The 24,353-nt window shown below is 53.9% G+C and overlaps 1 protein-coding gene across 11 annotated transcripts in view; it reads right to left on the reverse strand.

Annotated features, from left to right (window-relative positions):
* The window catches only part of KDM4B (lysine demethylase 4B), a 134,417-nt gene that overhangs the window by 88,737 nt on the left and 21,327 nt on the right, over positions 1-24,353 (reverse strand). For 10 of the 11 annotated variants that reach the window (XM_078057173.1, XM_078057177.1, XM_078057194.1 and 7 more), the window contains exon 2: positions 11,621-11,711. The exons of the other annotated variant lie outside the window; for it this stretch is intronic. The gene's annotated coding sequence lies outside the window, so the exon portion shown is untranslated. The remainder of the gene's footprint in view (positions 1-11,620; positions 11,712-24,353) is intronic. 11 annotated transcript variants of the gene reach the window in all.

Below are 24,353 nucleotides of genomic sequence, written 5' to 3' on the forward strand. Positions count from 1 at the left end.
GAGAGCGTGAGCGCGTCAGTGCCGCCACCCGTCCGGACATGCTAAAAATACCCGCAGCCTCGGGAAGACAAAGACAGGGGCCGCGCAGCTAAGCTGGGGCCAGAGAGGAGCCTGGGAGCGAACTCCATCTCTCCGCACTGGCACAAAAAACCAAAATGACTGCAACTAATTAAAAACAGAGGCGCCCTAGTTCTCCGAGCCAACGCAATACTGGAAGCCGGAGCACTAATTTCAATCCAGGGGCCCTGAGAAAGAAAAGCTTTCCTTATCGGGGACTTTTTATCTAGGTTTGCCGGCATGAGCTTCAAATCCACGCATCTACTTCGGAGCCGGATACCCACACCGACAGCAGCCCATGTGGTGGGCTTTCCAAGGTGAGTGAGGCTGTGTGTGTGAGTGTCACCCTCAGCTGCAACCAAGCCTGGAAGTTTCTGCGTAGGAGCCGAGAGCGTGGCTGATACGCTGGGGATATCCGAAGAGAGGCTGGGGATCAGGCTCCTCTTGGTGAGGAGGCCACATGCTGCAGTGGCCCCCTCCTGTTCCAGGAGGTAAGGGGACCCAGCGAGGCAGTCGGTGGCCCATCCCAAGCAGGGAGGGGCTTGGGGACAGACTCTGGGGAAAGGTCCCTTGGAAAAGGTCAGAACCCAAGTGCATACAGACCTGAGAACCGGGAAGACAATTCGCCAAACCCAACTTCCTCTCAGCCTCAAGTAAGCTGGGCAAAGAGAAAGAAGGCCAGGGAGTCCTCCCGCCCTGGAAGGGGGCTTCCGTGTCGCCAAGTTGCAGCCGCAGCCTCCCCGAATGGCACTCCCCCTGGCAGGCACTAGAGGGCAGCATGAGCCCAGGAATGGCTGCGAAGGCCTGCAGTATCTGCCGAGTAGGTTCTGGGGGCCTCAGGCACCCCTTCCAGGCCCTGCCCTCAACACCCCAACCCCCACCTGCGGTGAAGGGGCTGGGACCGGGGGACAGCACTAAGGCCATGCTCTGATGGTCATACTGCCTGCCAGTAAGGGCTCTTGAGGGCCCTGACCTGGAGGGTCATCACTGACCTGGGCTGGGACCCCACCACGGCCCTCTGCCCCATGTACACAGCAAGTCCCAAGGCTTCTCCTTGAGGCGTGGCCACCAAGCAGGAGTGTGCATGGCACTGTGTGACAATAGCTCTGGGTGGAATCACAGGGAACCCACGTGAAAACACAGCTTAATAAAGGGAAAGGGGTTGTCAGCAAGCTCCCTCCAGAGCAGCAGGTACCCAGGACCTGGGCCACAGCCAGGCTGCCCACCCAGCAGGCTGCCCCACTGGAGCCCTGACCAGCCCCTGGGACTGACCACCACGCCATCCCAAGCCAGCCCCCTTGCCTGCAGCTGGGGCCCGGTACCTGCAGCCCCACTCAAGCCCCCAACCCACCTGCCCTCTCCCCTCCAGACCAGATGCCACCATGTGGGGCTCACTTAAGGCCTCCGCGGCTGGCAACAGGACACAGCGTGTCCATCCTGGGGGAACTCATGGCCTGGGGGGATGACCTTGACTCTGACACTCTTGGAACATCAGCGTGGACTGAGCTGGGCTGTTAGTTATGGAGGGAGCCACAGAAGGGCAGGGTGGTGGGGAGACCTCCCTAGGCAGGGACCTCAGATGAGACACGAGACACCAGCTCGAACTCGACACCAGCTTCCTCTGCCCGAAGCCCAGAGGCCACCCCACTCCCTGCCACCCCCCACCAGTCTCCCACCAGCCCACTCCCCCACCCTGTCACCCACTCCCTGCCACCCCCAACCCTGCGACTCCCACCCCGCTCCCTGCCACCCCCCAATGGCACAGTGCGGTGAGCCCCCGAGGTGACCCTGCCAACCACCCGTCTCGTGTGGGTGAGCAACTCCGCCTGTGCTGGACATGATCCCCCCCTGGTCGTGGCCCCTGGTCCTAAGCCCTAGGCCTGCCATGGACAGTGCCCAGCTTGGCTGGCAGCGGGCACATGAGCATGTACGTGACTGATGTGGGTGACTCGTCCACTCCACACAATCAGCTCGTTTTGCACAGCTCACTGAGGCCACAGGGGAAATCATGTGCCCAGGCCCCACGCAGGTAGGTGGCAGGGCCTGAGTCCCCACACCCAACAGCTCCCATCCTTGGCTTGGCCGATCCTGGCCAGCTAGCTGCTTCTGCCCCCGGGCTAGCTCACGTGTGGCCTACAGGGGACAAGCGGTGTCACCTCCGGTGGAGGCTGTCTCCGGCCTGTCCGCCACGCGGCACGGCGGGGGCGGGGGGGGGGGATGGCGCAGTGTGGTACGCCCACCACCTCCCCGGGACCAGCTCGTCCCAGCCAGAGCCAGGGCAGCCCAGGGTCCTGCCCACACGAGCTCCCTCACGCATCAAAAATCATGATGCAGAGAGCAATTTCCCATCCAGGAGGTGGAAAGAGCAGATGATGAGACAGCAGGTGGGTTTTCTGCACATGCGCGCCGGCGAGACACGCTTTACTCCAACCACCGGCATCATCAACGTGCAGCTCAGCGGCGGATTATGTGTGATTTTTCCTCTGCCTTATTTGTGCCTTTTGAAATGAAGGTTCTGAGTAGGTAAATATAAAGAAGAAAATTAAAATGGTTTATAATCCCAACACTCCATACCCTTGACGCATTTTATGAAGGCAGGCAAATAAAAAATCATACGTGTACATACTTAAGAAACGAAAAAGGAATCTCAGCGAACAGCAGCCCCGGGCCAAGCTCCCAGTTTATTGGGAGCACGGCGGGGGCAGAGGACCAAGCGAGCGCCCCCTGAGGGAACGTGCAGGCCACTCCGGAAAGACCACCGCGCTCTTCACAGGTCAGTGGTGTGCCAAAAAGCGGGCACATTCACAACAGGATACTTATAAAGACAAACGGCCCAGTAAACAAGTGGGCAAAGGGCTCAAACAGACATTTCTCCAATGAAAATACACACGTGGCCAACAAGCACACAAAATGACGATCAACATGTTTAGCCATCAGGACCACGCAAACCAAAACCACAAGAGACGCTTCGCCCCCACCAGGATGGTTGTAACAAAAAAATAATAAAAACAAAAAAACAGACAACAACTAGTGCTGGGGAGATGTGGAGAAATGGGAACCCTGACACACGGCTGTGGGGGATGGAAAATGAGGCGGCCACTGAGGAAAACAGTGTGGCGGCTCCTCAGAAAGTTACACCTAGAATTACCAGATGACCCAGCAATTCTACCGGTAGAAATAGGCCCAAGAGAAATGAAAACGTGTGTCCACACAAAAATGTGTGCATCCATGTTCACAGCAGCACTGTCCACAATGGCCAAAAGGTAGAAACAACCCGAGTGTCCATCGATGGACAAACAGATGCACACGGCGTGTCCCCCACCCACGGGCACGTCCCTCAGCCTCGAACAGGAGCGAGGCGCCCACACGCGCTGCCCCGGGGACAGACCCGAGCCCACGACGCTCAGGGAGGGAACCAGACACAGAAGGCTGAGGTCTGGGGTTTCTTTATGGGGTGATGGAAATATTCTGAAACTGCCCGTGCTGACGGTCATGCGACTCTGTGAACACACTAGAAACCATGGAACTGTATGCGTTAAGTGGGCGAACTCCACATGTGAATTATAGCTCCGTAAGGCTGCTCACTAGCCCCCCATTAGAAAGAGGGAGAGGTGGGAGGACAACAGCAAGGAAGAAAGAGGAAGAAAGCTCTGCCCCTGAAGAAACAAGAGCGGGCTCCGCTCCACCACCACACACCCAGAGATGTGTGAAGACACATGGGGACAAGGGGGGTAAATCTGAACAAGGGCGGATGTTGGGTGACACTAGGAAACGGTGATTCGTGTTTAGGATGTCACTGTGTTACGCAGGGGTGTGGTCGTGATGCCCAAGATGCACCTGGAAGTGCTTTGTGAAAATACACGCATGCGGGGCGCCTGGGTGGCTCAGTCGGTGAAGCGGCTGCCTTCGGCTCAGGTCATGATCCCAGGGTCCTGGGATCGAGCCCTGCGTCGGGCTCCCTGCTCAGTAGGAAGCCTGCTTCTCCCTCTCCTCCCAACTCATGCTCTCTGTTGCTTCCTAACAAATAAATAAAATCTTTAAAAAAATAAAAATAAAATACACACATGCATTAAGGACAGCAAAAGCAAGTGTGGCAGACATGAACATTGCTGCTCACCAGGCCCTTCCTGTGCTGCTTCCCGTAGGGCCCTGCACCCCTGCCCTGCTGGCCCGCCGAGCTGTGGCCAGGCGCACCCTCCACCGGGGGCCCCCTTCTCTCGGTCCCCCAGGCCAGGAAGAGGAAGACGGTTCCTCTGCGGCGAAAGGTGCGCTGCTGGGGGCGGGGGAGCAAGGAGGGGATTTTACTTCTCTGGATCTGTTTCCAGTCCATGCTGACAAAATCACACGAAACTCCACATGCTCAGCAGCTTGGAAGGAGCGACGCCGGTGTGTATGCACTCTGCACGGGTCCTCTGGCAGCCCACCTGCCTGCCCCTGGGTGCTGGGGATCCTCCTCGGCTGAGCCAACACCAGGGCAGACCAAGGAACAGGAGGTCTGAAGTTTTGGAGCCAGAAGCAGCCAAGCCGGGGACTGACAAATTTAATATCGAACAGGAAGGGGGTGCAAGTCATACAGAGGTCTGGGGCGAGAGAAAATCCCAGGCAGAGGGACGGATCTTGGCGGTGGCCAGGAAAAGGGGAGCAGACCTCGGCGAGGCACAGTGGGGGCCAGCCGGCCAAGAAGGCCACATAGCGGGGCATGTGCTGCGGTGGGTTGACCAGGAAGCCACTGGTGGTCTAGAGCAAGGACACAGATCCCATTTACATCTTGAGAAACCCCCTCTGGCTGTGGGAAATGGACTACAGGCAGGGCCGGCCTCGTGGGGGCAAGACCCCGGCAGTCGCCCCAGCCCGGGGTTAACGCTTGGCTGTTGCCCTCCTGAATTGCTTCCATTTTACAGTGAGGGACGTCGGGGTTTCGCTTTGCCCCGGGCCCTGCAGGCTCTGCCGCCGGGCCTGGCTGCACAGGGCCAGCATGGAAGCTGGCAGACAAGGGCAGAGCTAGGGACAACAGTAGTGAGGAGGGGACGGGATGCATTTCGAGGACAGAGGCAACAAAACTTGCCAAGAGCGAGGAAGGAGGAGCCAAGTGCTGGGAAGAGGGAGATAAAGGGCGCGGCGGGTGGGAGAGGTTAGTTTGGACAAGACTGTGGTGAGCGGTAGAATGCCTCCCCAGATATCCACGTCCTTATCCCCGGGACCTATGACTATGCCCCTTTCCACTGCAAAAGGGACCTTGCAGGTGAGATGAATTAAGGGCCCTGAGATGGGGATGATCCTGGATCCCCACAAGAGGGAGAGAGGAGAGATGCGATGCGGGCGCAGAGGCTGGATGGATCCGAGGAAGGGGCCCCAAGCCAGGGAGAACAGGCAGTCCTCTGAAGCTGAAAAAAATCACGAAAATCAGTTCTGCCTGGAAATCTGCAGAAGGAGCCGCCCTGCCAATGCCTTGATTTTAGCCTGCAGGACTCACCCACACTCGCGGCCTCCCAGAAGCGGAAGAGAATGAAGTCACCAGGTTCATGGCCATTGGTTACAGCAGCCAAGGAAGCTCGCGCGAGTTCAAGTGAGCATGTTTCTGAAAAGCTCTTCGGGATTGCCATGCCAGCCCCGTGAGACTCCCTGGGCTGTGGGACCCAAGGCCCCCTCACACGACGGGGACCCTGGCGTCCTCGTCTCCTCGCCTGTTCAATCCGAGTATCGCTCAGCTTCCAGCCACACGCTCAGCACGCAGGAGGCGCAGGCCTGGGCCGGGCCCCACCACCTGTGCAGAGACTGGCCGGCATCCTGAAGACAGAGCCAGCTGGGTGTCCACCGGGTGTATCCTCCAACAGGAAGGGCGGCCTCTTGGTGGGCTCCCCGGCTACGACTCTCCTGACCCAACCCACAAAACCTCGAACAGGAGAAGAAAGCATCCCGATCTCTGCTCCTCATTTTGAGGCTACGAGCACGTATCCGCATGTGCCAACAACAGCAAGTACACACTCCAAAGGGGTAGACTGCACACATGTGAATTACTTCTCAATATAGCTCTTACTTTTTTAAGGTCACTTTTTCCTGACCTGAATGCCCTCCCAGCCCCCTGCGGTCCATCACCTGGGACCAACAATCACAGTGCGCGGAGGCAGTGCCCCGCTGTCCCCGGCAGCTCCGCCCCACACCCCGAAGAGGAACAAGAGCATTGTCAGCCCAGGGATGTGTCCCAAGAGCAGAGATTCTGGGCCGGGCTGACTGGGGCTACCTGCTGGAGTCTGGGCCCAGGGAAGCCCTCCTGGGCTGCTGAACTACACTGGCATCTGACCCGGGACAGTCTTCAAATGCAGGGACTCATGAGCTGGGGACGGGACACTCTGGCAACCGAGGAGTCCTCCAACACCACGGGAACCACACTGCCTGGCTGGGTGGCGGTCCTTCCCAACACCCCCCCACAGCTGCCACCTCCTCGGGAGCAGAAGGCTCTCCCCATATCTAGACTCCAACCCTGGGGCAGAGGCCCCCCCAGATCCTGACCGTGGGCGTGCACTGAGTTGCAAGAGCTGCCCCAGGGAGTGGGTGAGAAACGCCTGAGGGATGGGCCTCCCACCGCCAGGGGACAGCCCCTCAGCCAGCGCACACTCTGTCCGTCTCTATGGGAGCCAGAATCAGAGATGAGAGGACTGCCCCTGCCCGGGAGTCAGCCTGGTTTTCTGACTGATGGGCTCAGAGACTGACCCCATGGGATTATGAGGCCCAATGGCAGACATCTTCCAGAAACTGAATGAGCGGGACCTGCATCTTTGAGGTTTTGACATTCAGTATGCTGGAAAGTACGTCCTCTGAGCAAATGGAACCTTACAAGGAAGGTTAACCATGAGAGAAGCATAACCTTGAGAAACATTTAACTACACTTGACTTGAAAAGTATTAGGGGCTCCATGACACAAGGTCTGAAAGTTCCCTGGGGACCCCAGTCCTTCTCGGTGAGGCCCATCCCCTGCCCCAAGGGAGCATCTCTCCCCTAGCTCTCTATCCCGGGCCCTCACCTCCACCTGCCCCCACCAGTCCCCATGCCAGGCAGTCTGGCCATCGGATGAAGCTCACACCTCCCAGCCCAGCCTTGAGCTCCCCTCTCCCACCTCCGTACGGCTTCTGCCAACAAAGCCCAGCTCCCAGTAGGGGTTGGCAGCAGAGGGACCCCCGAGCAGGAGCAGGGCCAGGAGGAGCCTGTACTCCTTCACCAGGGATCAAGACAGAACCTCCTACGGAGATAACACAAGGGCCCCCTCCAACCCCCATCGCCCCGCCCCCCACGTGGGCCATGTCCCACGACCAGCTCTGCGTGTGGTCTGTGCGCAGCAAGGAAGACAGTACAACGTCCTCCATGTCCTCCTCCAACTATGCCCCAGGTTCTCTACACCATCCCTGACCTCGTGGAGCCCACACGGCAGGGGGGCAACCACCTGCCGACCCCGGGGTCACAGAACCCTCGCCCTGTGGCCCGTGGCACTACAGCTCGGGGAGCTTTCTGTGTGGCCCTCCGAGCAGCAGGAGAAACGGGCCAGTGGGAGCAGGGGCCCAGAAGGACAGCTCACGAGGGCAGGCAGTGGGCAGAAGTACCAGGCGCAGCCCAGAGAGGGTGCCAGACTTGCTCCCACTGTACTGGCCGGCCTGAAATGGTCACAGAGACAGAAGGGGACACAACAGGCAGAGCGTCTCCCAGGGACAGGAAGGCAGGAGGCCAGGGCCAAGTACGAAGTGCAAGGTCAAGAGCCGTGAGGAAGGCGGTGTGGCTGGACCAGGTTCTCGTGCACTGAAGAGGTGGGGAGCCACAAGCAGCAGACCGAGAACTAGCCTAACGTTTATCTGACAGACATACAAAGTCCAAAAAGCCCAAAGGAAGAATAACCCATAACCCTATGCATTCATTTCTATGGTTGCGGTAACAAAGCATCATAAACCTAATGGATTAAAACATTGTAACTTTAGGGCGCCTGGGTGGCTCAGTTGGTTAAGCGACTGCCTTCGGCTCAGGTCATGATCCGGGAGTCCCGGGATCGAGTCCCACATCAGGCTCCCTGCTAAGCAGGGAGTCTGCTTCTCCCTCTGACCCTCCTCCCTCTCATGCTCTCTGTCTTTCATTCTCTCTCTCTTAAATAAATAAAATCTTTAAAAAAAAAAAAAAAAAAACATTGTAACTTTATTATCTTAACCTTTTAGAGGCCAGAAGTCTGTCCTGGATCGCACGTGGGCTGAGTTCTTTCTGGAGCTTCCCTCCCTTTTCCCGCTTCCAGAGGGGCCGCATCCCTGGCCCACAGCCCCTCCTCCATCCTCACAGCCCTCAGCATGGGGTCTGCCCATCTCTCAGACTCCGACCCTCTGCCTCGCTCTCGTAATGACCCTTGTGTTGACACTGGGGCCCCAGATGATCCAGTAACATCTCCCATCTCGGGGGCCTTCACAAAATCCCAGATGCCAAGACCCTTTTACCAGGCGAGGGAATATAGTCACATGCTCCCGGGAGTGGGGTGCGGGCACTCTCGGGGAGCTCTGTTCAGTCCGCAGCAAGTGCCATGTGAAAAATCCATCACGCAAAGAAAGAAGGAACAGTCATCACATCCCTCCAACCCGGAGACTGCTGCCGCGTGGCACATCTCGGGGAGACGAGCCCATCTGCCCACGCTCACTCAGACATTAGCACTTTCTAGAAAATTGGAAACGGGACGGAGCTATAAACAGGGGTCCGCAACCCCTGCTCTCCCCACAGTCTTAAACAGACACGGACGATGTCCCAGGCCACGGAGCGGGAAGAGCAGCCCCCCTCGGGTCGCAGTGTTAGATCCGCAGGGGGCAGCCAGATGCGGGGGCCGCGTCAACAGAAGCTGTATCTGGACATGAGACCCCCACAGACAACCTTGCCCTGCAACTTCACATCGGCGCTGGCGGGCCTGGGCACGGCGGGGGCTGTCCGGGGCCCTCGCCCACGGCTGGGGGAACGGGACATGGGACGGCTGCTGTGGAAGCAGGGTGGCAGTAACTCAGAAGGTGAAGCATAGAAGGACCCCATGACCCAGCAGTTCCACGCAAGGCATCCCCCCAAGAAAAGCAAAACATACGTCTGCACAGAAACTTGTACGCGAATGTTCACAGCAGCATCATTCGTAACACCCCAGAAGTGGAAAGAACCTAAGAGTCCACTGACGGATGAACGGCTACACACAGTGCATCCCTCCACGCGCCGCCCCAGGGACAGACCCCGAGCCCACGACACTCAGGGAGGGAACCAGACACAGAAGCCACATGGGTGTGAGTCCAGCGTGTGACACGTCCAGAACAGGCTCATCCGTGGACGGGAAGGGGGCCCGCGGGGGCCGGGGAGTGACTGCTTAATGGACATTACATTACAAGATGGGTTTCTTCTCGGGGTGATAAAATACTCTGGAATTAGGTGGTGGTGACGGTTGCATATCTGTGCAAACATACTAAAAATCACTGAATTGTACACTTTAAAGGGTGACTATTACAGCATATGAATTCTGTCTGCATAAAAATGAATTTTTTTACAAAGTCCGCAGCAGCCTACTGGAGACCTGCCAGGCCACAGTGAACCGGTCTGGTTTGTCTCAAGGACTCTGATCTCCTTGAACGCCCCAGGCCTTCTGGAGAAGGAGCCAGTAGTTTCATTCACATCTCCGCCCTCCGCCAGAGAACCTTCCCACCCCTTCCACCTGTGGCACTCAGTTTCTTTAGCTGTAAAATGGACTGATCGAGGGAGAGGACAGGTCAGGATGACTGCAGCGAGGGACCGCTAAAGGTTAATCTAGCCGCATGGGAGCAAGCTACGCACACAGAACACATCACATTGATCACACTGGGTACAAAGAGAACAGCCAAGCTTTAGTGATCTGGTTGCCTTACAACAAAGCACAAGCTTTAAGGGTAAAGGCAATCAATGTCTGAAGAGACACAGAACAGACCATTTCCAAACCATCCAGCCCCAGCAAGCAACAAATGAACCTAGGTCAAGGGCAGTGCACCTTTTCTGTACAGGACCACACAGTAAATACTCTCGCCTTGGCAGGTCACATAGTCTCTGTCACAACTGCTCGTTAGATTCTACCACTGTGAGGAGAAAGCTGACAGAGATGACATGTCAATGAATGCTGTGTGCTAATAAAACCTTACTTAAAAAAAACAGGCAGTGGGCCGGATTGGTCTGCAGACCACAGTTTGCTGACCCCAGAACCAGATGCCCGAAGTCTACCCTTCAAGAGTCAAAACCTTTACTTCACCCCTCCTAAAGGGGCACCTGAGTTCCACTGTCCATCTCCCTGAGTTCCTAAATCATGGCGCAACAGAGAAGGCCACAACCCAGCCCATGCTTGGCCCAATTAGCCTTGTGGCCTTGGAGCTCAACACTGAACATGATTCTCAGGCTACCAGGAGCAGCCAACGTGAAATGGCCAGGGAGCACACAGGACTGTTCATCCCACACTGACCAACCCTTCACGCAGGTCACTGCCCCCCCCCAACCCCTGCTCCGTGGATATGAGCCAGGAGATGATTAGGTTGTACCCTCTCTTCTTATGAGCCATAGCCTTAGACCACCATCAGAGGCCACCTCTTTAAAACCCTCTGTCCCCGCTTTATTAGAAAAGTACAGGAGCGGGGCGCCTGGGTGGCTCAGTTGGTTAAGCGACTGCCTTTGGCTCAGGTCATGATCCTGGAGTCCCGGGATCGAGTCCCGCATCAGGCTCCCTGCTGAGCAGGGAGTCTGCTTCTCCCTCTGACCCTCCTCTCTCTCATGTGCGCGCTCTCTCTCACTCATTCTCTCTCTCACTCATTCTCTCTCTCTCAAATAAATAAAATCTTAAAAAAAAACTCTCTGTCCCCCCTTTATTAGAAAAGTATAGGAGCGGGGCGCCTGGGTGGCTCAGTCCATTAAGTGTCTGCCTTCTGTCCTGGGATCAAGTCCCTCATCGGGTCCCCTGCTTCTCCCTCTGCCTGCCACTGCCCCCTGCTTGTGTGTGTGCGCGCCCGCTCTCTCTCTCTGACAAATAGATAAAATCTTAAAAAAAAAAAAAAGTACAAGAGGAAGTGGACAGCCATAAAACCCAGAACAGCTGGGCAACAGGATTCTTTTAAAGGTATTTTAAAAATAATTCTCCATTCTTAAAGATCCCCGCCACCACTCCACTGTGACTGGTCATCATTTCCTGTAGGACATGGGATGGGGTGAATATGCCCCTCGATGAGCCCAGAAGCACTGTCCCACCTGACCCACACGACACAGACGGGGTAGCTCAAGCCGGGCGATCCCAGCATCCCCCAAAATGCACAACATGAAGCGTAGCCCAGGCATCAGACGCTGAAGGACCAGGGCACAAACGTAAGCGCGTGGACTAGAGAAGAAACAGCCCGCAGAACAAACCCCAGAGGGTGTTCTAGGCTCCTTGGCCTGGACCCTGGACACCCCTAAACTCAGGACCAAACAGGAGCCACCTTCTCCCACCGGGGTGCGTGCAGGCCTGGGAGGGGCTGTGGCCTGCGGCGGCGCCTTGCTCTCCCGCGGCCACCTGGTCACTTACTTCAAAGACCCGGTTGTAGCCACGGCCGTGATGAGAGGTGCCCCAGTAACTGGCAGGGGTTTCTATGAGGTCCCAGCAATGGTGATGGTTCCTAAAATGCACAAAATAAAAGCACGATTAACTAAATTGATTGCACGCTTAAACCTTAAGTCCAGATTCTATTCCGAACAGCTGCGCATAGCCCAAGGACGCTTGCCTTCATCCAGACATTTCCAATTCCTTGCCAATTTGCAAGAACACTAAAATCCATAGCTATAAGCAGTTTCCCCATTAAAGTCCTCCTGTGACTACCCATTTTAAGCTCAGCTCCTAAAAATCAGTAGTGGAGGAAGTGAGAGCCTCCATGAAACAATCAAATTAAGCCAAAGAAGCTTCTGGAAACCTTAAGGTACAGGCAGCTACTGAGAGGTTCATGAGAAGTTCCGCCTCCTCCAAACCCCAACAGCCAGAAAGGCACACCTCCAAGGAGGAAAGTCCCAGGGACAACACCAAGGCCCAGTGGCCACTGCCCATGCCCCCAGCAAGCAGGGAGCACAGGGAGAGAACATGGCAGGGGCTGTACAGAACCAAGACCCCACAGAGGGCAGGGTCCCAACCACTGACTTTACAGCTGGGCACAGAGACCCCCAGTACTTGCTGAATGGACGCAGGACAAGACTCCCGACTTTGGGTGTAGCCCCAGGACCTTTGACGATCCAGGCCATGGCCACTACCTTGGCTCTTCCACCCTCCCTGCCCCCACCTCTCCAGACACCTCAGCTCCTGCTAGCACAAGATCTCCCGGATCCCCATGCCCACCCCCACCTCTGTGCCTTCATATGCCTGCCATCCAAGACTCCAGTGTCCCCTATGGCCTGTCCCCCTGGGCAGGGCAGCTCGCCCCAGTGGGCAGTGGCTTTGTTAAATGCAGTTCCGCACACTTTCTCCACATAACACAAGCTTCACCAACACCCCTCACGGTGCGCAAGGCAGGCTGGAATTCTCTCCTATTTTTCTCTGGTTTTTTAAATTCCTGGGCATGACCCCATTAAACAGATCTCACTGTCTTTTAACGGATCAGGCCCAGGGTTGAACGACACCAGCGAGCTGTGGGATTGCTGGACCTCGGGCTGCACACATCTTCTGGGAGAGGTAAATTGCTGGCGGCTCTCCCGGGGGCCTCTCCCACCTGTGCGGCTGAAGCCTTCCCCGCTGCCCAGCCCCACCAGCCCCTGCCGTCGGCAAGGCTCGAGTCTGAGAATCCGATGACTCTGGAACCCCTCCAGGAAGCTGTGGCTGGCAGAACCACAGCCCCCAAGATGTCCAGGTCCTAATCCCTGTGATCTGTGGCCACGCTCCCTTCCACAGCAAAAGGGACTCTGCTGGGCGGGGGTGCGGGGGGGGGGGGGATTAAGTGAAGGGCCCTGAGATGGGAAGAGGATCCCGGATTATCTGGTGGGCCCAGTGTCCTCCCAAGAGTGGAGCAGGAGGGTCAGAGTCAGAGAAAGAGACATGACAACACCAGCAGAGGTCCCACGGACACACCCACACCATGCAGATGGAGGAAGGGGCCATTAGGTGGGGAATGTGGCGCCTCCAGGAGCCGGAAAGGCAAAGAACGAAGAACGGATCCTGCCCGGAGCCTCCAGGAGGATCCGGCCCTGCCCACACCCTGACGGTAGCCCAGTGAGACCCAGGTCGGGCTTCTGGCCTCCAGATCCAAGATCATCAGTGTGCGCTCTTTTAAGTCAGTAAGTCTGCAGTTCGTTGTTACAACAGCACAGGGAGACTAACACAGCAGCTTCGAGGTGGAAGTGTGTTTCCCAGATTTCAGGGGAGCTGAGGGATCTTTCCACCTCCACGGATGGTGCAGGCTCCAGGCTGCGAACTGCCGGCCTCCACCTTTCGCTCCTGTGTTGATGGGATCACGTGTCTCCCTCATCACTGGGAACTGTCCCTGTGCGGGCCTCGCCCACCAGCACGTGGTCTGAAACACAAGACCACTAGGGCCTGTGGTTCTCAGCTGGACAGACCTCCGTCTGCTGCTACCCATGGCTGCCGGGCCACCAATGTCGTGGGTCCTTCTGCCCTCGCCAAGAGCACTGACCCCCATGCTGAGAGGCTGGAAGCTCTGGGGCTGGGATCAGGCCCCAATTCCCAGGCCACAGCCCGAAGTGAGGCCTCCACCCACCCTGACCCATGTCCACAGTGGACAAGGGGCGCACGCGGCTCACCTACCTCCACGGCTCCTTCAGGGGCTGCGGGCCCTCCACGGCTGGCCGGCAGCCACCCTGGGGGCTCTGGGATGCCAGGGCCCGGCCTCAGACACGACCACAGGCCCACTGGGCACAAGGCAGTCTGGGGCTGAGGGATCAAAGGGCCCTGAAGTGTGGGCCGGGCACGGTGACTTCCTCCCAAATAGAACAGCATGGAAACTGGGAAGAGTGACTTTGCAGTGGAGACACCTGACTGCCCACCTCAGCCAGGGGACTGAGGCCAACGTCTGCAGTGACGTCAGGAGAAGGGCACTTGACTCGGGGGTCTTCCTCCCAAAATCCATCCCCCCCCCCCGTCTTACCATGAGAAAAACCCCAGACAAATCCAAGGAAGGGGCTTCTTACAAAAACCCCTTCTCCATCCTCCACGCCACTGTCAAGGGCATCAAACACCAGGGAAGTCTGAGAAACTGTCCCAGCCCGGAAGAGCCCAAGGAGACGTGACGACTCCGTGTCACATGGGAGCCTGGGATGGAAAAGGGACATTGGGGGAAACTGAGGAAATCGGAATAAACTGTGGACTTTGCTTACTGAGAAGGTATCAACACTGGTCCATTAACTGCAACAGGGTCCCAGCCTGACAGAACAGCCCAGTGGGGAATCAGTGGGGGGGGGGGGGGGGACACTCTCAATTTCTCTGCAAATTCCAAAATGGTTTTTTAAAAAATAAAGTCTCAGTAACGTTTAAAAAGAAAACAAAACAAAAAGGCCCAGGCAGGCTGGGTTTGATGCCTCCCGCTGCCCAGGCTGGCCCAGCCCAGCCGCTGACCTCACTGTGGGTCCCGGGAAATCTGGGGCGCTAAGAATAGAACTCGGGAGGGGAGTCCGGTTGCAGCAAGGTAAGAGCCTCCAGTGACGACCTGAGACATCAGACATCGATGCCCTTAAAAGGCACAGTCTGACCATTTTCTCTCTTAAAAAGGCACAATCTGACCATTAGAAGATGTAGTTATTCCAATGTGCCCACCGTGAGTAGGCAGACGCCGAAGCAGCGTACAAAGTGGCCTCTGCAAAGGGCAGGCAGGTGGGGCCAGGAAGCAGCAGGAGCAGGAAACAGGGAAAGAGCCAGCTGTACCTAAAGGCCAAGGCGTTGGGAACTGCCACCAGCTGGTGGCATGTCCGGGGACCCCACGGGCTTGGCCTCCCCACCCTGGCTGAGGTACCCGAGGCCCCTGGTCCTATCAGCTCTCAGCTGCCCAGGACGGACCCTCAGGGTGGGTTCGGAGGGCTGGCCCATACCAGACCACACTGCCCACTCTTGCCCTGGAGCTGCGCCTGGGGTTTTGAGAGGCAGAGAGCTGAGCAGGCAGCCTCTGGGCCAGACAGGAAAGGAGTCCTCACCTACTCCCTCAGCCACCTGACCCAGAAGGGCTTACTGTCCAACTGCGCCTGCTCTTCCACGGCCATGAGCCCCAAGGGGCCCTCAAACAGGGCCTCGCATCCCCTGCTGTTCACCCAAGTCTGCAAGGGCTGTGCATGCCCCTCACAGGGCAGGGAAGCATCCCAAGTCTCAGAAGGACCACTGACCCGAACACTCTACCATCAGATAAGTATGAACCAACTCATGGGTTTTTTAAAAACATACATATACAGATAGATGGACACAAAAATAAACACAGACAGGCACGCAGGCATGGGTTAGGATTCACATTTCTAAGCTCTGTCTACTGACAGAAGAAGCCACAATGCCCCCTAGCACTGAGCACACCCAGCACCCAGATCATGGTTCAAATATCGTTCTCCAACCTAAGGAACTCCTTGGTCCCCACTCTCCTCCTTGGAGAAGTGGTCTACTTCAGGGTTGGGGCGGGGAATATACCAGCTGAGCCTGAGCATCTCATGGGAGCAGGAAGGAAGGCAACCCTCCCCAGGGGATGCGGTCATGAAGGAAGGACACAGGACCCCAAAGAAGGCATGCCCAATGACCAAAGCAAGGACAATTCGGGCAACAGAATAGTGATTGTACTGGACTATAACCCACAGGATAAAATAAATCGCATAAGTCTTCGCCGATGCAAAATTAAAAACGTACCATAAACGAGGGAGAAGGGACCGCCCTTTTCTACAAAGGAATTCTAATTCGAACATGGAGAAGCAGTGAGGGTGATACAAAGTCACTATGTGAATATCACAGTAACAACTATGGGAGGGAGGATCCACAGACAGGCGCTGCAACGGACAGGCAAAAGTTTGAGAGGAAACAAGGTATTTGCACAGTCCCCAAAGGGAAAATTAGTAACTTTCCAGTGGAGACTCCTGGCATGGGATCCAGGTTGACATCACCAGCAAAGAGACACACCAACATCCTGCACGGAGAAGGCAGCCTGCCCCAAACCGCGTAACCTTCATCTAATCCCAAGAAAACACCGGACAAAGCCAAGTGGAGGGACATTCCACAAAATCCCTGACCAGTGCTCTCCAAAAGTGTCAAGATCACAATAGATCAGGAGAGAATGAGAAACAGTTCCAGGCCAGAGGAGCCGGAGGAGATTTGACAACTAAATGCATTACAGGGTCCCGGACGGGGCTCTGGGGCAGAAATGGGACATGCGTGTGACAAGTAGGGGAATCTGAAGAAAGGCTAAATACTATTCCTCCATGCTCCTTGCTTACTTTGGGTCATTCTTCTCCAGTTATGTTAGATGCTAACATTAGGGAGGTGGCTGAAAAGTACCCAAGAACTCTCTGTACTGTCTTTGTAACATTTCAGTAAGTCTAAAATTATTTCAAAATAAAAACTCAAAAAAAAAAAAAAAAACCCAACCTTTACCTCTGTCCTCTGAAGCTCACTGCACAGCAGGTTTTAGCTGGAAGAGGAGAGTGGCTGTAAAAAGATCCAAACTGATAAGAAAAGAAAAAGCAAGCTGACACCACACTACCATCTAGTTTCAGGACCTGATAAAGACCCAACCTGCCGAACACATATTTCAGATCCTTCCTGTTTGAAAGAGATGAAAAAGCGACATGTTTCATCAATCTTTGCATACTGGCGAAAGAGCCTCTTATTTACAAGTATCTCATCAAATCCCTCATATCCTCACGGATGCTGAAATGCCACTGTAGAAGTCATGAGGGCTCAGCTAGGGAAGTGGCGGGCATCCAGGCTGTCTTGATCCCAACTAAGAAGGGTCTGGTCTCATTACATGGAAATGTAAGAACCACATCATTTTCCTTAACTCTCACCCCCGAGACCAGATATAACTCAGGGTGACAAAACCACAGTAAACAAGACAGTGTGGTAGCGGCATAAAGATGGACATAGAAATTAGTGCAAGAGAGTTGACAGTCCAGAAATAAACCCGCACTTGTGAAGCCAAGTGATTTTCAAGGAGGCTGCCAAGACCATTCAACTGAATGGGGAAAGAACGGTTTTTTCAACAACTGGACACCCACATGAAAAAGAATGAAGCTGGACCCCCTACCTCACACCACATGCAAACTTAACTCAAAAGGATCACATATCTAAACACAGGAGCGAAAACTATAAAACTCTCAGAGAAGAAAACACATGAGTTACATCTCTGTGACTGTGGATGAGGCAATGGCTTGTAGATGCCAGACCAACAGCACAAGCAACAAAAGAGAAAACAGATCAATTAGACTTTGTGCTTCAAAGGACATAATCAAGAAAGGGAAGACAACCCACGGAATGGGTGAAGATATCTGCAGATCTTATATCGCATCAGGGATTTGTATCCAGGATATCTAAAGAACTCTTAAGGATCAACAACAGAAAGACAGCCTAACCTGCAAATAGATGAAAGATCTGAATGGACATTTCTCCAAAGAAGATAAACATCCAACCAGCACATGAGAAGATGCTCAACATCACAGCGACAGAGCAAGGAAGAAAAGAAAAAAAAAGAGACCAAAACTCCAGAGAAAGTGATGACAGGGCAGTTGGGGCCTGTTACCGAGGCAGCAGAGCCTTATCGTTGTGAGGATTACACTTTTCACAGCATGTCCTTCTACGTTCTCTCAGGCTTTCTCCCTGGAGAGCGTGGGGGGGTCAGAGTGACAAGCCCAGGCTCCAGAGGCTTGGGCCCAGCTCCAGCCTTGTAACCCGGGCCAAGTTCCCAGCTTCTGGACTTCAGTTTCCACATCTGTAAAGTGGGGTCATCATGTTAATGCCCTACTCATGCGACCATGGGGGGCTAAATAAGGCAACTGACAGAAGTGCTTAAATGACTCCCTGGCACACCATAAGCCCTCAACCAATGTCAGCTATTAGGGGCCTGGTCATCGAAATGGCTCCTGCAGGTAAAGGAGGCAGATCTGAAGACACAGAGGGTGGGGAGATGCCTTCTCCATGCTCCCAGTGGCCTCGGAGGATGTGTCTGAAGGGCAATCTGGCAACACCTCTTTGTTAGAAAACCCCCACCTCCTTCCAGCCAGCTGCCCTTCGGCCTTTATGTTTGGGACACACAGCCCACCCATCCACCCGGACTCCTCTATAGGACCCTCCTCTGCAGGGTCTGGAGCGCGAAAGGCTGCCAACACCTTGGCGCCTGGCAGAGGGGTGGGGGGCACGGGGTAAAGACAGACTTCGGAGGGAACACCAGGACTGGGAATGTTCCCGCCTAGGTGTTGTGAACCATGAGATGCCTGGAGGCAAGGTGCCCAGTTCTGCGGGCCACACAGCGCACGCTTCGCATGTTGGAAAGGAAGGGGCGGGCACATGTCCTTCTCAATGGTGACCTCCTCCAGGCAGCTGGGGGCCACAGATCGGGGAGAGAGGGAGACAAGAGTGGCGGCTCACAGCACTGAATAAGGGGTTTTCAATCCACAGTGCCGGGGCAACAGGGCAACAATTTGGGAAAAGACAGTCGGACCCGTACCTCACACCATCAGCAGGAATGAACTCCAAATGGATGAGGGGTCTGCTTGGAAAGCATGTGACCATATGAGTACTGGAAAAAAACATGGTGCGTTCCCCTCCAACTCAGCATACAAAAAGGCTTTCCAACTAGCACTCCAAATCCAGAGGCAATAAAAAAAGATCCATAAACTTGACTCTATCACAAATTATCTTAAAACACACACTTCTTCAGGGCAAAAAAACTAAAAACAAACAAACAAAAAAACAAACCACCATTAAAAAACCAAATTGCAGGGGCACATGGGTGGCTCAGTCGGTTAAGCGTCTGACTCTTGATTTCGGCTCAGGTCATGATCGCAGGGTTGTGAGATTAAGCCCAGCGTCAGGCTCTGCACTCAGTGGGGAGTCTGCTTGAAATTCTCTCTCCCTCTCCCTCTGGCCCTCCCTGTGCTTGTGCTCTCTCTCTTTCAATCCCTCTCTCTAAAATAAATAAATCTTTTTTAAAAAGAGTCAAAATAAAACTGGGAAACTCAGAGCAAGTATTTACAAACATACCACAAAGGGCTCATCTCCCTAATGTATGCTGAAGTTTTAAAAGTTGGGAGGATGGTGGGTGCCTGGGTGGCTCAGTCGGTTAAGTGTCTGCCTTCGGCTCAGGTCATGATCTCAGGGTCCTGGGATCAAGCCCCACAACGGGCTCCCTGCTCAGCAGGGAGCCTGCTTCTCCCTCTCCCTCTGCTGCTCCCCCTGCTTCTGCTCTCTGTCAAATAAATAAAGTCTTTTAAATAAAATTAAATAAATAAATAAATAAATAAAAGTTGGGGGTGGTGGTAAGTAAATCCGATTGAAAAAGATGAACAGGCAGTTCAAAGAAAAGATACAAAAATGGCCCTTGACATATTAAATACTCTTCAGCCTCACTCATCATTCCAGAAATGCTAATTAAAACCACACTGAGACCCCCACTTCTCACACCTCTCAGATTGGCAGATAATTTTAAATGGAACAGCACATCCTGCTGGTGAGGCTATGGGGACCAGACCTGTCATCCCACAGGGCCGACAGGCGTAAACCCATACCACCCTCTGGAAGGGAACTGGGCAGAAGCTGACAAAAACATTTACACTTAACTTTTGACCCAGCAATCTCACTGCTAGAAATCCACCTGAAGATACTCTTCCACGAATACAAAAATACCTAATAGACAAGGGCATTAGCTGCAGCACCATTTACATCTGCAAGACACTGGAAACAACCTAAATGCCCACACACAGCAGAGGCTGAATTAACTGTGCCCCACAGCAGACAGCGTGCAGAAGAGGACATCTCCATGGCCAGGTGAGGTGGTTTCCAGGATGTGTTCTTCAGTGAAAAGAGTAAAGTTCACGAGCGATCCCCACGATGCCACCCTTCATGTGAAAAAGTGGAGATAAAAAAACATAAGCCAGGATAAGCCAGCGACTAGTGAGATCATTCCCTGCAGGGAGGAGTGAGGACACTTTTCTCCAGATGCCTTTGTGCACTTGGACTTGGAACCATGCTAATGTCCCACCTACTGAATGAATGAATGAAATCAATGAGAATTGAGGGGGCGGGGGGGGGGTATTCTACAACAAATACAGAACAGAGACAACTAAAGCAAACCATATTTCAGGTAATAATATAACCACAGTAAAGAAGAAAATGAAGAACTAACCCAGGCCACTTTTGAACACAATTTTGGAGCCATATGCCCTGGAAATAAAGATACAACAAAGTATTAACTTCTACTCCGCAGGCTTCTTTTACTCTTGGTGATGAGGCGGGTTCTTGCCGACAGAGAGAGAGTTATGAACAAGGAACGGGGAGGACAGCAAGAAGCCTGTGTGGGAGACTGGGACTGGAAGCATCAGTGTAAACTCCTGGGCACCACTGCATACACGTGGATGACCGGAAGCAGAAACATCTGAGCGTGTGTGTGTGTGATATATACACACATGCACACGGGAACGCTAGATATATGCACATGTGTGTTTACTCCCAGCCCTAGCCAATAAGAGGGCCTAGAAGCAAAGACACCCCAGTGGCAATGAGCACAGTGAACACCCAGATCTTGGTTTCTAAATGCCATTGTCCACAAGAAGAACCAAGGCTCCCTGGAGAAGTGGTCAACCCCAGAGCACGGGGCAGGAAGAGTACGCAATAGGCCTGGGACATTCACTGTGTCCGGAAGTTAGGAAGCACCCAGGGAATGGTGAGGACATGTTGAAAGACACATGGAGCCAGCGTGATGGGGCTCTCCCTCTGGATAAATTTGGGACCACTGGAGCAACCAAACACATAATGCTAGCGATGGATTATAACCTACTGAGTCACGTAAGAATCCACGAGTCCACATGGATATAAATAAACAAATGGGGAAGAGAAGACAGCTAGCTGGTTCTTACAGCAGAAAGCCAATTAACAAATGCAAAAGGAGGGGATTCTGGGTGGCTCAGTCGTTAAGCGTCTGCCTTCGGCTCAGCTCATGATCCTGGAGTCCCAGGATCAAGTCCCACATCGGGCTCCCTGCTCAGCGGGGAGCCTGCTTCTCCCTCTACCTCTGCCCTCCCCACCCAGCTCATGTTCTCTCTCTCTCAAATAAATTTTTTTTAAAAAATGCAAAAGGAATGATGGAATCAGACAATCACCCTCTGGCCAGAATCAACAATGCTGTTAAAACCAACACTGGATGCTGGAGGAACAACAAGGTGTGCACATGGTCTCAGATTACCTCCGCACCAGAAACTTACTCAATACAAATTGGACAATAGTCACTTTAGGGTAGAAAAACCTCCTTAACCAAGTGATGGAGCTTAATATCACCAAAAATGGACCAAACTGACACCAGGGGCTTCTGGATACTATGTACTAAGAAGGACGCAAGGTCACTTCCAGGATATTCCTGCCAAAAGTATGTAACCGTGTGAAACCATCAGACGAGCCCACACTGAGGGACATCCTGCAGAATCACCAGACTGTCCTCTCCCAAATGTCAAAGTCATGAACTCCAAACACAGTCTCGGGAACCGTTCCAGATTAAGAGAAATGAAAGCAGCCAGACAACCAAATACGATGTGTGATCCTGGACTCTCTTTTGAGAATTCTGCAAATTAATTTCCTGATTTGGGTAATTTGCTAAGAGAATCCCTTGTCTGGAAGAACTAAACACTTAAGTATTTAGAGGGAAAGGGGCATCTCTCTGAAACAGTTCAGGAAAAATGCGGAGAGAGCGAGAAAAGGAATAGAACAGATGAGCACATCGTTAACGCTCAAGCAACTGGGTGAAACGCATCCAGGAATTCTTTGTGTTATTCTCGCAACTTCTCTGTAAATCTGAAATCATGTCTCTAAAAACTTGAATTACAAACAATGAAAAGGAAGGGCGCCTGGGTGGCTCAGATGGTTGAGCGTCTGCCTTCGGCTCAGGTCATGATCTCAGGGTCCTGGGATCGAGTCCCGCATCGGGCTCCCTGCTCTGCAGGGAGCCTGCTTCTCCCTCTGCTTCTCTCTCTCTGTCTCTAATGAATAAATAAATAAAATCTTTAAAAAAAAAAAAAAAACAAACAATGAAAAGGAAGCGTTTGGATTGGAGAAATAAAAATAGGAGGGACTGCTTGGACGAAAGGCCAGGGAGTCCAGGAGGGCCACGGGCACGGCTGTCAGCACCTTCTCTGGAGTGTCAGGGACAAGCACTGGGTCTGCCAGCCCACCTCCATCTTCACTTGGCTCCACAGGCTCAGGGAAGCAGCGTGGGCAAAGGCCACCTGTCCCCCTGGCCCACAGCCACGGGCAAGGGGCTAGAGCCACACAGAGAGAGGGGCAGATGCCAGCATCCTTGGGGGCCCCCAACCAAGCACCCTGCAAAACCAGGGGCCGGGCAGATGCTCAAAACACCTGTCCATTCTTTATTCATATGTATAGGTCTTAGATGTTCCACAATTCACCATTTAAAACCATCATCAGTAACAAAACGATCTTCCTATGTCTCTGCCCACGTGCCCTATAATTGCGCACAGGCGCTGGGTGGGGCCGGGGCTGGACAGCGCAGAGGTATACACGTTGCGTGCCCAGAGAGGAACTGCTCGTCCCTCGTGACCCTGGCGAGTGTGCACAGGTTTACTGGCCTCTCGGAAGGCTACCCTCCCTCCAGAGTCCGCTCTGGGCATGGTTAACCCACGCTCGGGCACAGCTCTCAACACCTGGCCTGTCTGATCAGCCCCAACCCCAGGCGGCAGGCACTGTCATCACAGCCCACCTCGCAGATGAGGAAACTGAGGCCCGGGGTGGTGGAGTGACTTGTCTGAGACCACAAAGGTAGCAACGGGGCAGCCACGCTCTACGTGGATCACCAGCCCACGCAGACCAGCAGGGAGACGTGTGGAAGACACGGAGCTCTCCGCCCGCCCGCAGCTTCTAGACTGCAGTCTTTAGGAACTCCACAAGACTGCAAGCAGGAAAACAGAGGCCAATGTTTTTATAATCTTGGGGGGGGGGGGCACAGAGGAGACCTCTCCAAGGAGGTCACAAGACTAGGAGCTTTAAAGGAAAAGACAAATTTGGCAATAAACTTGAAAACATTCTGTGTACCAACACATCAAAAATAAAGCTGAAAGATAAATGAGAAACTGAGAAAAAAACGTGTGACACAAAAGGGTGCTAATAGCCCTAATACAGGAAAGGATGTTATAAAACACTGCTTCTCAGTCGAGGTGATCTGGCCCCCAGGGCACAATGGACAACATCTGGGGACGTCTGTGGCTGTCACATGGGGAGGGGGGACTCCTGACATTGTGGGGTGGGGCCAGGGATGCTGCTAAGCCCCCACAGCACCTGGGATGCCCCCCAGAGAATGGCCTGGTTCCAAGACATCAAACAGTTTGAGAAATCCTGTTATAAGTCAAGAGAATTCATAAACACCCAGTTTAATGGGTGGGCATGGCTATGAACTGGTAATTAAAAAAAAAAGGGGTGACTAGGAGGTGACAGTTACAAGGACAGACAGAAGCTGGGGCTGTCCCCCGTATGATGGGAGCCTCCAGCCACCATGGGAGCATCAACCCTGACCACCACCCTGGGACAACCAAGCAACATGCCTCAAGATATAAAAGGCATCCGTGGGCCAAGTATCCACACTCACAGAAGCTCACTTCAAACAAAGGGCAACAAGGATGTTCACTGCAGCACTGTTTAAAGAGAAAAAAATACACATAACCCAAAGAGAAAAGCACCCACGCCCCTACAAAAATGAAGGCATATGCAGTCAATGACCAGGAGAACCTTGGCCAAGATGCCAGGGATGGTTCTTGGTGGGGGCGGGGGGGGGGGGGGGAGTCTGGGGACATCTGTAATTCACACAGACTTCTGTCTTTAGTGATAATACTCATACTGACTTTTATAAAAATAAAGTAGAGCCCACCTCGAGAGCTGTACCTGATACCCAGAGGTCCTGTCCCTCTAGCAGCCCCACTGGCCATCATGTAGACAAGAACCATCTCAGGGGAAAGAGGCGAAGCGTCCTGGGATTAAGCCATCACCAAAGTGATTACAGTACCCTCTCTCTACCTAATTCAAATTTAAAATACCTAGCCAAACTGGAGCCTTCATACACTGCTGGTAGGATCGCAAAAACGGTGCAGCC

Source organism: Halichoerus grypus, chromosome 1 (assembly GCF_964656455.1).
Source record: "Halichoerus grypus chromosome 1, mHalGry1.hap1.1, whole genome shotgun sequence".
Lineage (NCBI taxonomy): Eukaryota > Metazoa > Chordata > Mammalia > Carnivora > Phocidae > Halichoerus > Halichoerus grypus.